This window comes from Papio anubis, chromosome 7 (genome assembly GCF_008728515.1).
Source record: "Papio anubis isolate 15944 chromosome 7, Panubis1.0, whole genome shotgun sequence".
Taxonomy (NCBI): Eukaryota; Metazoa; Chordata; class Mammalia; order Primates; family Cercopithecidae; genus Papio; species Papio anubis.
This window is the reverse complement of record NC_044982.1, coordinates 129,506,802-129,522,319: the sequence shown is the minus strand read 5'-3', so window position 1 is coordinate 129,522,319 and position 15,518 is coordinate 129,506,802. Positions and strand designations below refer to the sequence as shown.

Here is a 15,518-nt window from a genome sequence, read left to right as displayed (position 1 = left end):
TCTCCACACCTAATAATTCCCTTCTTTGTCTCAATTGTTTTGTGTTTAGGAGAACAACACTCCTTTTTACTAGTGTTTGCACTTATATTTTCTCCGTATTTCACTAATTTTGAAAAAGCGACAAGGGTAAGCGGAAACCAGTATGAATGTAATTGAGTAAATGCTGTAGCTTGACAGAGCTGGTGGCACAGATGGACATGAGCTGTGGACTGGCAGGCAGCACCGCCACGAGATAGCTCAAAAGGTTCCTTTGTTGCCTGGCTCATTGTCCTGATGCCATGTAGGAAAGATGGCTCAGGTGCATTTCTATACAATGTCTGTATCTGTGGAAAGGTGAATGTACAAAGGTCAAGGGCACAAGGAGATGGCCCCTCTCTTTTATTGTATTGAATTCCTGGAAATCCCGAAATAGAGCCAAACACGATAAAGTTGATGACAGTTTCCCATAGGAGGACTGCTTCAATAAGGACTTGGTAACAAATGGATTATATGTTGGACCAAGAATGTGATTCTAAAAACAGCTATGACAATTATAAACTTCCATAATGTAAAGTAATGCAGTTTTGCTCCAAATTATACAAAATAAATATAAATATGCGTTTTTATTACAAAAGAGACCTCAGTGAGTTGAAAGTGCGTGACACCACATAAAAATATCACACAACCATCACGAATCCTAGCTATATAAATTCCCTTTAAATAGCGTCCGAGCTCCAATAATGATTATGTAAACATTCTAGTTTCTTTTCAGTTTAAAAACTGTGAGTGGGTGTGAGAGTGGTGGCAGGGGGTGACGCTTAGAAGTAATTTATAAAGAAGCGAAATTAGCCTGTAATCTCAGCGTTTTGGGAGGCAGAGGTGGGAGAATTGCTTGAAGCAAGGAGTTCAAGACCAGCCTAGAGAGGCCAGGTGTGGAGGCTCATGCCTGTAATCCCAGCACTTTGGGAGGCTGAGGCAGGTGGATCACTTGAGGTCAGGAGCTGAAGACCACCCTGGCCAACATGGTGAAACTGTCTCTACTAAAAATACAAAAATGAGCCAGTCACAGTGGCATGGACCTGTAGTCCCATCTACTTGGGAAGCTGAGGTGGGAGAATCCCTTGGACCTGAGAGGTAAGGTTGCAGTGAGCCAAGATTGTACCACTGTGCTCCAGCCTGGGTGACGGAGTGAGACTCCATCTCAAAAAACAAAAACAAGCAAACAAAACCCTTTATAAACAGAATAAGGAATTTATTTCTAAACCTATATGGAAAGATTCCCAAGATGTATTCATAAGTTAAAATGAAAAGAGCAAGGTGGCTGGGCATGCTGGCTCACGCCTGTAATCCCAGCACTTTGGGAAGCCAAGGCAGGTAGATCACCTGAGGTCAAGAGTTCGAGATCAGCCTGGCCAACATGGTGAAACACCATCTCTACTACAAATACAAAAATTAGCCGGGCGTGGTGGTGCATGCCTGTAATCCCAGCTACTGGGGAGACTGAGGCAGGAAAATCACTTGAACCCGGGAAGCAGAGGTTGCAGTGAGCTGAGATTGTGCCATTGCACTCTAGCCTGGGCAAAGAAAAAGAAAATTCCATCTCAAAAAAAAAAAAAAAGAAAAAAGAACAAGGTATAAAATTATATGTATATCAGGCTACCTTCTGTGTAAGAAAATTGAGATGGTGAAATAGTAGATTTGTATTTATGCTTGCAAGAAGAAACTTTGGAAAAGACACAAGAAGGTGACAGAAGTATTTGTGGGATGTGGGGGCAAGGAACAACATGGTACAGTGGAAATGCTTTATTATATTGCTCAATTTTTGAACCATTGTAATGGTTGTAAATATCTTGTAAATATCTTGCTTATCACTTAAAACATGTTATCAAGCAGAAGACATTGCTACACATGGCAGAACAATATGAATGCTAAATGAAGATCATGCTGGCAGAGATTGTGGAGGGCTTCTTGGAGTGGTGGCCTCTGGTCTGTCTGGCTGTAAAGACTGATTTAGAAAGGTGGAGAAGGCCAGGTGTGGTGGCGTGCACCTGTAATCCCAGCACTTGGGGAGGCCGAAGCAGGCGGATGGCAGAGTGCAGTGGCACATGCCTATAGTCCCAGTTACTTGGAAGGCTGAGGTGGGAGGATCTCTTAAACCTAGGAGGTCGAGGCTGCAGTAGCCATGATTGTGCCACTGCACACAAGCCTGAGTGACAGAGTGACATCCTGTCTCCAAAAAATAGAAAGGTGGAGGATTAGGATTGCTATAGGAAAGGGGTCCCGATCCAGATGCCAAGAGAGGGTTCTTGGATCTCGTGCAAGAAAGAATTCAGGGCAAATCCACAGTGCAAGGCAAAAGCAAATTTGTTAAGAAAGTAAAGTGGTGAAAGAACAGCTACTCCATAGACACAGTAGGGCATTCCTGAAAGTAAAAGGAAGAACACGTCCACCCTAGGTACAATGCTTGTTTATATACAGGATAGAAAAGATCATGGGGAGATATGCTCTGCTACAAGGGTTTGTAATAAAGGATTAATTTTCTTAATTACTATATTTTGCGAGAATCGATATTATTATCTTTAAAGCAAAATTAGAAATTCTTTTGTTCTCAAGATACTGGGATATGAGGACACTCCCAAGTCTGGATCTGCTTAGTAAACATTTACAACCTGAGCCCTTAACTGTAAACATCTAGAGGCTAGAAATACCTAACTTTGGCCGGGCGCGGTGGCTCAAGCCTGTAATCCCAGCACTTTGGGAGGCCGAGACGGGTGGATCACGAAGTCAGGAGATCGAGACCATCCTGGCTAACCAGGTGAAACCCCGTCTCTACTAAAAAATACAAAAAAACTAGCCAGGCGAGGTGGCGGGCGCCTGTAGTCCCAGCTACTCGGGAGGCTGAGGCAGGAGAATGGCGTGAACCTGGGAGGCGGAGCTTGCAGTGAGCTGAGATCCGGCCACTGCACTCCAGCCTGGGCAACTTAGCGAGACTCTGTCTCAAAAAACAGGAAAAAAAAAAAGAAATACCTAACTTTATGGGAATGCAGCCCAGTAAGTCCCAGCCTCATTTTCCTAGCCCTCACTCACGATGGAGTTACTCTGGTGCAAATGCCTCTGGCAGGGACTTTCTAGGTTTTACGATTCACATAAGCAGTGGCAGGACGCGGTGGCTCACACCTATAATCCCAGCACTTTGGCAGGCTGAGGCGGGCAGATCACCTGAGGTCGGGAGTTGGAGACCAGCATGGCCAACATGGAGAAACCCCATCTCTACTAAAAATACAAAAAATTAGCCGGGCGTGGTGGCGCATGCCTGTAATCACTTGAACCTGGGAGGCGGAGGTTGCAGTGAGCTGAGATCACACCACTGCACTCCAGCCTGGGTGACAGAACAAAGCAAAACAAAGGATTAGCATAAGCAAAAACCCAGGGGTATGAAGGCTTATTATTAAATTTACTGAAATGTTTCCTCCCAGGACAGTTTCTCAAACTCACTAAGAAAAAAAGAGCTGAGATTTCACTTTCGTCTCTTTGGGACTGTGACTAAATGAGTCTGGTTTCCCAGTCTCTGTTCAATTATAAAAGGTAATTTATGTTGCTCCTTATATACTGCTGATACACCATCCTCAAATATGGGAGAGCTGTCTCATCTCTTATTCATCCTTGAGAAGAATCCCTAAGTAAATGCAAAGTTACTTATACCACAAAAATCAAGTCCTAATATATTTTAGAACAGGACTTACCAGAAGATTCAAATGATTCAACTTGATTTTTTTTTAATTAGAGACTGGGTCTTGCTATGTTTCCCAGGCTGGCCTTGAACCCTGGGCTCAGGTGATCCTGCCACCTCAGCCTCTTGAGTAGCTGGGACCACAGGCATGTGCCACTGCACCTGGCCTCAACTTGATTCTTTTTTTTTTTTTTTTGAGACAGAGTCTCACTTTGTCACCCAGGCTGGAATGCAGTGGCACGAACACAGCTCATTGCAGCCTCAAACGCCCAGGCTCGAGTGATCCTCCTGCCCCAGCCACCCAAGTAGCTAGCACTGCAGGTGTGTGCCACCATGTCCTGCTAATTTTTTTTTTTTTTTTTTGAGAGACAGGGTCTTGCTATATTGCCCAGGCTGGTCTTGAACTCCTGGGCTCAAGCGATCTGTCCGCTTTGGCCTCCCAAAGTGCTGGGATTGCAGGCGTGAGCCACCACGCCCAGCCTTTCAGCTTGATTCTTGAACTCTTTAACTTTAACTTGATTTTTTACCTCTTTAACCTTAGTGTGAAGTGAGACTATTGTGACTAAAAGACTCAGGTGTAAAAATCTGTTTAAGTCTTCAAGTCAATAGCAAGTACCTTAGTTAAATTTCTTACTTTAACATCTCAGATTTGAATCTTGCTATCCTTCTTGCTGAGCATGGACCATGAGAAAAGCAGCTGGATATTAGAGTAGGTAATTGTTAATGACAAGATGAAGGAAAGTCAACCTTGTTTTTACCAAATCTCATGAAGTTACTCAATAATTCTGAGATGACTCATCTTAGTACTTTAAGATCACATTAACCCTGCTGCCTTGAAAACACTGTTTAAGGGAAGAGGATCCAATTATGTTAAAAATCTCTCTTTTACTCTCCCTGAAACACACACACACACACACACACACACACACACACACACCCCCTATGTAGAGAGGAAGAAAAGCCTTGAAGGAAATATGACGAATGTTTACCTGGTTATACTGGATGGTAAGACTTCAGATGATTTTTATTTTTGCTTTTAACTTTTTCTACATTTCTCATTTTTTAAAAAATAATAAGCTGGACACATTGACTCACCTCTGTAATCCCAGCACTTTGGAAGGCCGAGGCGAGCAGATCACCTGAGTTCAGGAGTTCGAGACCAGCCTGGCCAACATGGTGAAACCTCATCTCTACTAAAATACAAAAAAAATCAGCTGGGCATGGTGGTGCACATCTATAATCCCAGCTACTAAGGAGACTGAGGCAGAAGAATCATTTGAACCCGGCAGGCGGAGGTTGCAGTGAGCCTAGATCACACCACTGCACTCCAGCCTGGGTGACAGAGCAAGACTCTGTATCCAAAAAAAAAAAAAAAAAGCAGGGTCTTGAAGCAGTGTCTTGCTATATTGCCCAGGCTGGTCCCGAACTCCTGGGCTCAAGTTATCCTCCCACCTTGGCCTTCCAAAGTGCTGAGATTACAGGCATAAGCCACTTTGCCTGGCCCACTTCAAATTTTGTTGAATAAACACAAATTCCTTTTATTGTAAAAACAGAGAACAAAAACAACCAAAGCAGATATCTAAAAACAGGCTTCAGTAGAGCAAGGCCAGGCATGCAGCGCATCTGTCTCTTAGTTCATCTTCCAGGAAGGCCTGAGTGATCCTGCTGCTGCTGCCTCTGTTTCATTTTCAGATACTTTGGCGTCTACTTTGAAGCCTTTACATGGTCAGCTCTGGAGAAAGAGAAATGGGTGTCCAACATTCCATTTAATTAGTTAGCCTGAATGCACATGGGCCCTTCCGCAGCTCCTGTTGTCACCTTAAGATCAGCTTTGGGCCAGACTCTGCACTTGCTTCCACACCCTGGTCACCCTCTTCCAAAACAAATGAACAAATCCAGCTCCGTCAGCCATCTTGAGTAAGGTAGCATTTACTGACTTTTCTTTGGGAAAGTGAGGCAAGCTCTCATAACGTGTGGTAAAATTTCCCTAAGGATACCTACAAACACTTCTGTTTGTCCCTCCAAGTCCCTCTCAGCAGCTGCTGCCTGCCTTTCTTCTTCCCCAAACTGCCTCAAGTGGCCCCTTGAGCCTGACATTGCTCCCTTCTTCCCTTCACTGGTGCTTGCCACTCCTTAAAAAGAGAGTCAGCGATCCTTTTGTAGTTCTTAAGTGTGATGACTGTGGGCCTCCCTCAAACCTTGTTATGATGTCGGCCCATTACCCGTCTGACATGGAAAAAATAAAAGAAAGTTGGATTGTCAGCCAAATTTCAACCACCTCTTTTTTTTTTTTTTTTTTTTTTTTGAGATGGAGTCTCGCTCTGTCACCCAGGCTGGCGTGCAGTGGCACCATCTCGGCTCACTACAACCTCTGCCTCTTGGGTTCAAGCGATTCTCCCACCTCAGCCTCCCAAGTAGCTGGGACTACAGGCATGTGCCACAATGCCTGGCTAATTTTTTTTGTACTTTTAGTAGAGACAGGGTTTGCCATGTTGGCCAGGCTGGTCTCAAACTCCTGACCTCAGGTGATCCACCCACCTCGGCTTCCCAAAGTGCTGGGATTGCAGCCATGAACCACCGCGCCCGGCCCAACCACCTCATCTTTTTCAGGCAAGGCTTCAAGGCCCATAATTCAATTGCGTTAAGTGTAGTGGTCCTTGAAAGCTGGGCAAAACTCTTACATTTGATTTAATGCCCTCAGTACAGACCAGAAAACTAGTATAGGGCTTGTGCAAAACACATGGCCATAGGATGTGCCCTGTAAGATCTAACCACTCTTAGGGGCCAAAATAGGGCAGAGTGGGACAGATGTGAGGTGGTACAGCATGTGGTTTCAGCTGGACTGTGCTCTGAGCCATTTGGACTGTGAAGGTTTCTCTCCCAGAAGGTAGCGGGGTAGGTCATGGGGTATTGTAGGTCTTGAAAAGAGCACAAATGGAGGCCTAAAAACCAGATGTCTAAATATTTTAAAGTTACAAATAAAGCTCCCAAATCATTCAATACAATATGTTCTGTCCTCCTACCTTGACAAAAATACCTTCAGAACAACCTGGAAGTCCAGGTTGGAATTTTAAATTCCTGGATGTCAGAATCTCTTGCTGGAACACGGTGGCACGGGAAGAGCCAGCCCCCAGCTTTGGCCCTCATCCTTCATCCTTTTTTCTTCCCACTACCGACTCCAGCCCTTCTTGCATCAGCATACATCTCTTGCATTCCCATATGGACTTCTCAGCCCATATATCCAACTTTCTCATAACACTCACTCTTTGTTGATCCCTTAAGTTTGGGTTGTACACACCAGCATCTGGGTCACCCTTAGAAGAACTGACCTTGAAAAGGTCAGCACTGGGTCTGGAGACAAGCTTTGGGATACTTGGGCAGAGAATTCTGGAGTCCCATGCATTATCAAAAAAAAAAAGTAAGGAGAACGTCAAAGAGTTCATTTCTAATTTGTAATCTTTAAAGGCCCTCTCCAAGATGATCTGAGGAAATTCAGGTTCAGAAATTCAAATTGTCTACTACAATTTGAGGAAATTCCAGGTTCTAATTCCAATGGAAATCAGCTTGGAGAGGGAACTGTTTATTGATTGTCAGGGCTGCCAGAAGGTAGGGGGATGGATTTCATAACTTCTAGAGGTCACTTGTCCCACTTCCTCCTCTGCTAAACAGGGTTTTTGGGAGAAGCTCAGTAGACCATGGTCCCTTCACTCTTAGTGCCCTTCGGCCAGCTCCTGACATGAAGCAAAGGCCCCTGTGTTTCTCGAAGATTTCTGCCCAGGGATGAGAACTAAGCAGGAGGATCTTCAAAGGCAGAGCATGTGCGCACAAATCTTTGGTTTCTCTAATTAGGTCAAAAATAACCTTTTGGCCGGGCGCCGTGGCTCACACCTGCAATCCCAGCACTTTGGGAGGCTGAGGTGGGCAGATCACCTGAGGTCAGGAGTTTGAGACCAGCCTGACAAACATGGCGAAATCCCATCTCTACTAAAAAAATACAAAAATTAGCTGGGCATGGTGGCAGTTGCCTATAATCCCAGCTACTCATGAGGCTGAGGCAAGGAGAATTGCTTGAACCTGGGAGGCAGAACTTGCAGTGAGCCGAGATCACGCCACTGCACTCCAGCCTGGGAGACACAGTGAGACTCTGTCTGGAAAAAAATATATAAATAAATGAATAAATAAAAAATCTTTCAGCCGGGCGCGGTGGCTCACGCCTGTAATCCCAGCACTTTGGGAGGCCGAGACCATCCTGGCTAACATGGTGAAACCCCATCTCTACTAAAAGTACAAAAAATTAGCCAGGCGTGGTGGCGGGCGCCTGTAGTCCCAGCTACTTGGGAGGCTGAGGCAGGAGAATGGCATGAACCCGGGAGGCAGAGCTTGCAGTGAGCCGAGATCATGCCACTGCACTTCAGCCTGGGCGACATAACAAGACTGTGTCTCAAAAAAAAAAAAATCTTTCCTGATCCCCAGGCTGGAAGGCAAAGAGTATGAATAAAAGGAGGACCAAGGGCTTGGAGAAGGGCCACCGTTCATTCTATCTCTGCATTCATGGTTCAGGTGCTGTCAGTCATGCTGAGAGGCAGGCAGACAAAGTGTGTCACCCCAAAGTCTTCTGGCCCCTCTCAGATAGTGTGGGCCCATCCAGGAGCTCCACAGGCCATGAGTTCAGAGTGGGAAGGGATGTGGGAGGGGCTTAGGAGCTGGGCATGATGTCTTGGGGTGAGATGTGCTGCTGCAGTCTCTTCTACCCCCTGACCCAGGCTGGGTGGGAGACAGGTATGCGCTGAAAACAGGGAAGATATGAAGCGTCACCTACCCCACCTTAGCAACCAGGATCTAAAACTCTGCAATGAGGGCTGACTCCATATGATCTCAGCTAGTAATGGCATGAAGATTGTACATGAAAATTTGAGAGAGGGGCGCGCACACATGCACACACCCCACCTTATCTTAGGACCTACTCTGCAGGAAAAAAAAAAATGGTTTCAGGGAAGGACAGTGAGTGAGATGTCACAGAGAGTTCATAACCTGATCTTTCTCTGAAGTCTGCTCCTCTTGTTACCAAAAAACTAGGTTTTGAGATAAAGGTCATTAATCTGATACTTTGCTCTGCTACCTGCATTTTCATTTCAAAAGCAGAGTCACTAGGAAATGCCATTGGAGTTTGGAAAGAGAAACGATGTAACATCTGAATATTATGAGTTGAACAAAATGGAGCCCAGGAGGCCTGGTTTGTGTTGGGTTCTCATAATATCATCCTTAGGAAGCCATAGCTCCCCCTATCCCTTAGGCTGTGGAGACTGTGCAGTGTTCCCACTAGTAAGAGAAGGGGCATTGTAGGGCTAAGGAAGGTGTAAGGGAACGGTAGGGGTTGAAGGACAGTGAGCAGTGCTCTATTGATAGTAACAGGAAATAATAATGAAGAGAAGCCTTGAGGAAGTTAACCCAGGGCCTTCTTACTAGAACCTAACCTCCAGGATCCATTTTGCTTTATAATACTTAGGCCCAACATGACTCATGAGAGAAGATGCTCTTGGTAACTGTCTTCCTGAGAAGTTGAGCCTACGTTTCTTCTTTTTTTTTTTTTTTTTGAGACAGAGTCTCGGCCTATTGCCCAGGCTGGAGTGGTGTGGCACAATCTTGCTCACTGCAAGTCTCACTCTCCTGGGTTCATCACGCCATTCTCCTGCCTCAGCCTCCCGAGTAGCTGGGACTACAGGCGCCCGCCACCACAACTGGCTCATTTTTGTATTTTTAGAAGAGATGGGGTTTCACCTTGTTAGCCAGGATGGTCTTGATCTCCTGACCTCACGACCACTGCCTCCCAAAGCGGGATTACAGGCGTGAACCACCACGCCTGGCCTGATTTTTGTATTTTTAGTAGAGATGGCGTTTCACCATCTTTGCTAGGCTGATCTCGAACCCCTGACCTCATGATCCACCCACCTCGGCCTCCCAAAGTGCTGGGATTACAGGCGTGAGCCACCGTGCCCGGCCAAGTCTACATTCTACAGCATCTCTCTCTTTCGCTGAGAAGCCCTTGAATGTGGATATCGTAAATCACACAACGTCACAAAACAAGAGTCAATCCTAGCTTGAGTTTACAAGAAGATAAATTGGCATCCATGTATAATGGCCAGATAAAATATTGCACACCTTCATTTTTATTGCTAAGTTTGGCAACCCCGCATTCATGTTCCCAAATCTTCAATCCTCTCTGATTTTTTCAGTAATGAAAGCTACTTAATGTGTGGGACTGTAAACTGAAGGACATCTGAGATCTTAGGGGGATGTCCGATGGGACCACACAAAAAAATGAAAATAAAAACTCTCATCGAAAACATGAGAGTTTCTTCCATCAAGTAAACTTTTCCCATCACAGGGACTTTGTTGTCTTCCTTCCTTTGGTATTCTTTCTTCCAAAATACCGGTTTTGACTATCAATCAATAAAGCAAAGCCATTGAAACCAACAGAAAATAACACTCACTCAACATGCACCTACTATTTGCCAAGCATCATGTTAGATGCTTTATGTGCCTAATTTCATTTCATCCTCACTATATTCTTGAAGATAATCTTTTTTCTTTAATGGAAGGATGAGGAATCCAAGGTTTAGAAATGTTACACAACTTGCCCCAGGTCACAGACCTGGTAAATAGAAGAGCCAGGATGACGGTGATGAAGATGGTGATAATAATGGTGGTGATAATGAACACAGCTCACATTGCTTGAGAATACGTTATGAGTCAACCAGTGTGCTGAGCGTGCTACATGCTTTAACTAATTCAATTACCACAACTGCCTTTTGGGGCTGGTACTCTCATTAACTCCATTTTAAAGCTGAGGAAACACATTCAATCTTGACCTGCTTACTCCAAACCACTGACTCTACTGTTAGCCATACTCCTTGGATCGTACCTCTCCACCCACTGGGTCCTGACATCCCACTTCCACCCCTCTTATTGCAGGTTGCTGAAGCTGTTTGTAGACTCAACTGCTTCCTAAAACCTTAACCTCACAACTGGCTGATTGCTTTTGGGAGGTAGTGCATGGTAAAACCTAGGCAGGCAGATGTCAGGTTGACCAAAGTTCCTATCTTAAATGTTGAAAATTTAGTGGTTCACACTTTGAAAATACACTCTGATAAGTTTTATGCAAATTACTCCCAAGAGCTCACACATAGCCAATAAAACAGCCTCAACAAAAACCTTCTCAATCTTACCTCTAGGAAGCTCTTAGCTTTTGCTAACCACAATCTTAGAGAAGCTTCCAGCTAGTCAAAGGTGAGTGTAGCTTCATACTAATACAGCAAATCTGGTTTCTTTCTTTCTTTCTCTTTCCTTCCTTCCTTCCTTCCTTCCTTCCTTCCTTCTCTCTCTCTCTCTCTCTCTGTCTCTTTGCTCTTTCTCTCTCTCTCTCTCTTTCGTTCTGTGGACTCACCCAAAAATGCAGAAATGGCTGGATGGTTGTTTTTTTATTTTTAGAAATGAGGTCTCATTCTGTCGCCCAGACTGGAGTGCACTGGTGCAATCGTGGCTCACTGCAGCCTCTGCCTCCTGATTTCAAGCAATACTCGTGCCTCAGCCTCCAGAGTAGCTGGGGTTACAGGCGTGCACCACCATGCCCAGATAATTTTTGTATTTTTAGTAGAGATGGGGTTTCACCTTGTTGGCCAGGCTGGTCTCGAACTCCTAACCTCAGGGGATCTACTCTCCTCGGCCTCCCAAAGTGCTGGGATTACAGGTGTGAGCCACTGCACCTGGCCTATTTATCTTATTTTTTATTTTTATTTTTAGAGATGAGGTCTCACTCTGTTGCCCAGGCAGTGGCACAATGGTAGTTCACAGCAGCCTCCTGGCTCAACCTATCACGTCAGCCTTCCAAGTAGCTGGGACTACAGTTGTGCGTCATCGTGACTAGCTAATTTTTAATATTTTTTAGAGACAGGGTCTTCCTATGTTACCCAGGCTACTGGAACTCCTTGGCTCAAGTGATCCATCCCCCTTCAGCCTCCCAAAGTTCTAGGATTACAGGTGTGAACCACTGTGCCCAGCCTGGTTTATTACTAATGGTGCTGATGGCACATATCCTTTTTGATTGACACCCTTGTCACCTGCCCCCGCATAGCTCCCATGCAAATTCAAGGTTGGAGAGACAAATGGGGGAATAAAGACAAAACTTCCACCCTCCCTCTTTCTCCTTGTCAGCCTGTGCGATATAATTTCCCCCAAATCCAAAGAAAGGGAATAAAACTCGCTCCGGCCGGGCGCGGTGGCTCACGCCTGTAATCCCAGCACTTTGGGAGGCCGAGGCGGGCGGATCACGAGGTCAGGAGATCCAGACCATCCTGGCTAACATGGTGAAACCCCATCTCTACTAAAAAATACAAAAAAATTAGCCGGGCGAGGTGGCGGGCGCCTGTAGTCCCAGCTACTCGGGAGGCTGAGACAGGAGAATGGCGTGAACCCGGGAGGCGGAGCTTGCAGTGAGCGAAGATCGCGCCCCTGCACTCCAGCCTGGGCGACAGAGCGAGACTCCGTCTCCGGAAAAAAAAAAAAAAAAAACTCGCTCCAAACATCTCAAAAGCCTGTCATCTCCTTTTGACTTTTCCTAGCTACATTTCTTTCACTCATTCTTGTCTCTGTCTTCAAGAGGTGATTCTGCTGGTCTGGGAGTGTCTGGTGGACTCACTACCCAGGGCCTCTCTCCTTCCGCTTCTGGAGTGAGCGCATCAGAGGGCAGTAGGGAGGAGCCCGAGCAATCTGTCCACCTCAGGCTTCCAAAGTGCTGGGGTTACAGGCATGAGCCACTGTGCCCAGCCTGGACTTTCACTGCCTTAAGCCAGCAGAGGGTGTAATAATAACTCTTCTTGAAAAAAAAATGTTCAACAATCGAAATGACCAGCTCATTTGCCACGTAATATTCCATCTTATTCTCCTTTTCCAGCTCCAAAACCACAATCATATGCCACAGTTTAGAACAAGAAAGAATCCTTTGCTTAGGTACACTGGCAAGGAACTCCACAAAGTAGCCTCACTCCCCAGAGTGTGTCTACAAGGGATTATGCAAGTTTACCCTCTAGTGCAGGGATCAGATCATTCAACTTGTCAATATTTATTCATTACAGTCATCAGAGAAGTGATGTAAAATGAATGAGAGTCTAAATAATAATACTGCAGGAGCCCAAATAAAATGACTTCTCTCCTTCAAGCTGTATGAAACCTTCTTTCTTGCCTGTCACTGATGATGCATAAATTACTCTGGTTAACAACCTTCTACCCAGCAGCCTCCAGGAATCACAGGACCAATGTGTCAGGGATCTCCTTTTCACATAAACTCTGGGCTGGTATTCTTTCCAGTGTAGGCTTCTTCTTCTCCTTCTCCTTCTCCTTTCTTTTTTTAATTTTCCTTTTTCTTTTTAAGACAGGGTCTCCCTGTGTTGCCCAGGCTGGAGTGTAATAGTGCAATCACGGCTCATTGCAGCCTCAACCTCCCCGGGCGTAGGCAATACTCGCACCTCAGCCTCTCAAGTAGCTGGGACTATAGTTACAAGCCACCGTGCCAGGCTAATTTTTGTATTTTTTTGTAGGAACAGGGTTTCCCTATGTTTCCCAGGCTGGTCTCCAATTCCTGGGCTTAAGTGATCCTCCCACCTCAGCCTCCCAAAGTGCTGGGATTACAGGCATGAGTCATGGTGCCCAGCTCTGTGTAGCCTTCTAAGGGAAGGGTTATGTTTATAGGAGAGGAGCATTGTACTTAAAGGAGGATCCCAGCAAGAACTCTTTGCATTCAAGGTCCTTCTCATACTTTCAGTTAGCATCGATCAGACATTTGAGGGGTGCTTATTACGTGTCAGGCACTATGGTAGGTACTAGGAATACAGTGTGAGTTTTAAAAAAATGGAGTCCCTCTTTAGGGAGTTCAAGTCCACTGCCTAATAGCTCAAACCTATTGATAGCAGCTGTGTGCTTTATATACACTACCTCATTTAATCTTCAGCCCTGGCGGGGTCCAGTGGCTCACACCTGTAATCCTAGCACGTTGAGAGGCTGAGGCGGGTGGATCGCTTGAGGTCAGAAGTTTGAAACCAGCCTGGCCAACAGGCCGTGACACTTCAAAAATCCAACATAATTGGAACCTCAATCCTATAAGATTATCAGATGTGTCCAGATATTTGGACAGTATTCTATGGATAACGTTTGAACTTTTTAAAATTTCTGACTTTTGGCCGGGCGCGGTGGCTCAAGCCTGTAATCCCAGAACTTTGGGAGGCCGAGGCGGGCAGATCATGAGGTCAGGAGATCGAGACCATCCTGGCTAACACAGTGAAACCCCGTCTCTACTAAAACATACAAAAAGTTAGCTGGGCGTGGTGGCGGGCGCCTATAGTCCCAGCTACCCGGGAGGCTGAGGCAGGAGAATGGCGTGAACCCGGGAGGTGGAGCTTGCAGTGAGCCGAGATCGCACCACTGCACTCCAGCCTGGGCGACAGAGCGATACTTCATCTCAAAAAAAAAAAAAAAAAAAAATTTCTGACTTTTAGGATATTGTCCAGGTTATGTACTTCTATCTCTTAGCCATTATTATTTTGGCTCATACTTAAGACTATCAATTACAGATGAGTCAATTAAGGCAGAAGCCTTGGTATAAAAGTATAAAACAGTGTCATACACAGTATTTGACCTCGGAAAGATTCTGGGGAAAAACAGTGAATTAATCAACACAAGATTCATTGGCAGAGTCTGTTAAAGGGTGTATCACCAACCTCACTAGTGGTGCTAGGATTGAGCCAATCCACCAGAGACGCTCAATCCTCTGATCCTACTGAAATTTATCCTGACCATCTGCTTCTTCAGCTAATGATGGAGACACAAATGGACTATCGGGATTTTCCAGATTGCTTTCAATATTCCAAATGCCAAACCATCAGAATTTTAAAAATTACTTTTGGTTTTCCAAATCCTACAACACAGGATGTGTCGACTAGGAGACACCACTTTTAAGACATTTGTTGTACGTGCTTTTTTTTTTGCCTTCCTGTTTTCTGTGGGTTTATTGGTGGTATGAACTGACTATTCCATCCAAGAGATAGAACTTGCACTGGAGGAGAAATGGGCACAATCCTAACCATAGCATCACCTAGTTACTATCAATCCTGAGACCAGAAAGCAACATTTGAAGTGGTTTGACAGCATTGCCTTTGGATAACTAGCTTTCTGGTTCCTTACTGAACACTTGCAGATATGAGTTATGTTAGGTGAGGACCTCTTTGAAGCTATCTGCATAAGAACAAGAGTGTAAACTCTGGCAGGACAGAGTTTTTTTCACTCAGGTAAGTAATTGGTAATGCAGGGTCTAAGCGTTTTCATAGGAATAAACACATGGGAGGAACACTGTATAAATTTGGATTCGGTTTTTCTGCATGTAACCAAAATAACATTACATGCATTACATAGGATTAGAGTTGATTTCCCTTTTACACAATGAAAGCAAGAGGTAAACAGTGCAAAATACCGAGTAGCTCCATAAAGTCATTAGAACCTGAATTCAGGCCAGACGCGGTGGCTCATGCCTGTAATCTCAGCACTTTGGGAGGCTGAGGCAGGTGGATCACTTGAGGTCAGGAGTTTGAGACTAGCCTGGCTAACATGATGAAACCACGTCTCTACCAAAAAAAAAAAAAAAAAAATTATCGGGGAGAGGTGGCATGTGTCTGTATTCCCAGCTACTCAGGAGGCTGAGGCAAGAGAATTGCTTGAACCTGGGAGGCGGAGGTTGCAGTGAGCCAAGATCATGCCACTGCAC

General features: G+C 45.2%; 1 pseudogene; it reads left to right on the top strand.

Annotated features, from left to right (window-relative positions):
- The first annotated feature begins 5,860 nt into the window (after positions 1 to 5,860).
- LOC116276278 lies at positions 5,861 to 5,941 on the top strand (annotated as a pseudogene).
- Positions 5,942 to 15,518: the final 9,577 nt, after the last annotated feature.